Here is a 2,280-nt window from a genome sequence, read left to right as displayed (position 1 = left end):
ATTCCAGTTTTATTTCCTTGATTTAATTTACTGTTTAATTGAAGAATCCAAGAACAAATCCTACCGGCTTGTGGTGGAGTGTTCAAGACCATTGTATTACGCATTCAGGTTCTTTAATCATTATTTAATATTTTGTTTTATTATTTACCTATATTATCTGCCTGGAATGAGTCTGTTTATGCATGATATAAATTCTTATTCATTTAGCATGTCTGGCTAATTTGCCTAGGTATCGGTATGTAAAGTAAGCAGAATAAGGGATCAAGACTGAGTCGGTCTATCTAAACTTAAAATCAAAATCAATCTTTTTACGGTTTCAACTTACAGGTTTAATAACAAGATTTTTTTTACAAAAGTAAAAGACATAAAGAAGTTAAAATCAATAGAGCGAGAGTTTGAGATTTTAACTGGACAGTGTAAGTTAGGCATTAATTCTAGATCAGGGCGAGAGCAAGTTTTAGAGTTAATTAAATTCTGACCTTTTCCAAAAAGTATTTTTAAAGATTGAATGTGAGGACGAGAGTTAAGCATTTGGATTTAATTATATAACCTAAGTCAACAGAGCGAGAGTTTGAGATAAGGGTGTTTAAAACGGTCAGTATTTTCTTAAAAAGAGTTTCTGCAACTTTATTGTTTTCAAAATATGGTTTTTGACTTAATTATAAGTGACAGCAACATTAATATAAAATCATGGTTTATTCAACAGAGCGAGAGTTTGAGATAGAACCTTTAACCAATAAAGTTAACCGAAACGATTCATTTTAAAACTAAGAAACCGACAAAGACTTGATTCCCTAGTTTTGACGAACTACATACCGATATCCGTCTTATTAATATTTAATCTAGATATTAGTTTAGCTCTTAGTTTTTTCCCAAACAATCAAACATTTTCGCCTTAGATTTACGTAGTAACCTTAGATAACGGTATATCGATTCATAAGTCCCTGTGGGATCGATATCTTTTAAAACTACGCGATAGAACTGTGCACTTGCAGTTTGTATCCCATTCTCGACTCACCCAGTCGAGCGATCAAGTTTTTGGCGCCGTTGCCGGGGACTTTTATTCAATCGATATCGTAACTCTTCCGTTACGCTGTAGAGACTAAGGTTTCTTTTTCTTCTATTTTCTTTCTTTCGTTGATTTGTATGCCACGCACTCGCTCTCAAGGCGAACCGCTCTATTTACGAATCAACGATATCGAACTATATCTCCGAGTCTTACGACGAATTCGGGAATATCGTGCTGAAAACAATCTCCCTCCTATAGACCTTCCTGATCTCAAAGATTTTCCTTCTTTAACCGAGATGGCAGAACCAGCTCGTGCTCTTAGAGATTACGCCGCTCCATCGCAAGATGAACCGCATTCAAGTATTGCTCCGCCCGCAATCGAAGCAAACAACTTTGAACTTAAACCTTCGTTGTTGCAGGCTGTGCAACAGAACCAATTCTCTGGAAATCTTACCGAAGATCCAAACCTTCATTTATCCGTATTTGTCCAATACGCTGATACTGTTAAAGCTAATGGTGTCACTTCAGAGGCAATTCGACTTCGTCTTTTTCCTTTCTCATTAAGAGATAGCGCTAGAAGATGGCTTCAATCTCTTCCTTCCAACTCAGTCACCACATGGAACGAGTTGAAGAAAGTTTTTCTTGCCCGATATTTTCCGCCAAGCAAAACAGCTATGTTAAGAGCCCAGATAAACGGATTTAAACAGAAAGACAACAAGTCTCTTTTCGAAGCATGGGAAAGATACAAAGACATGATGAGACTTTACCCACACCATGGTTTGGAAGACTGGTTAGTAATTCACACATTTTATAATGGTCTCTTATACAACACAAGGTTAACAATAGACGCCGCTGCAGGTGGTGCACTAATGAATAAACCTTATGCTGATGCTTACCAGCTTATCGAGAGCATGGCCCAAAACCACTATCAGTGGGGAACCGAACGAACGAATGTGGAAAAACCTCAACCGAAAACTGGCATGTACGAGATAAGTAACCTTGATCACGTTAATGCAAAAGTGGATGCTTTGGTCCAGAAGATTGAAAGTTTAAACGTATCGCCTCCAGCAGCCGTGGTTGCTATAACTCAGAATTGCGAGGTCTGTGGAATCCAAGGCCACACTCCTGCGGAATGTCAACTCTTGACTGGAATCCAAACAGAGCAAGTAAACTATGCTCAAGGAAGCCCCTATTCGAATACCTATAACCCAAATTGGAAGAACCATCCAAACTTCTCATATAAGAGTAATAATGCTTTATACGCACCTGGA

General features: G+C 37.9%; 1 pseudogene; it reads right to left on the bottom strand.

The window, feature by feature from the left end:
* Nucleotides 1–1,690: 1,690 nt before the first annotated feature.
* On the bottom strand, nt 1,691–1,790 carry LOC127099439 (uncharacterized; annotated as a pseudogene).
* Nucleotides 1,791–2,280: the final 490 nt, after the last annotated feature.

Source organism: Lathyrus oleraceus, chromosome 6 (genome assembly GCF_024323335.1).
Source record: "Lathyrus oleraceus cultivar Zhongwan6 chromosome 6, CAAS_Psat_ZW6_1.0, whole genome shotgun sequence".
Taxonomy (NCBI): Eukaryota; Viridiplantae; Streptophyta; class Magnoliopsida; order Fabales; family Fabaceae; genus Lathyrus; species Lathyrus oleraceus.
This window is presented reverse-complemented; position numbering and strand designations above follow the sequence as displayed.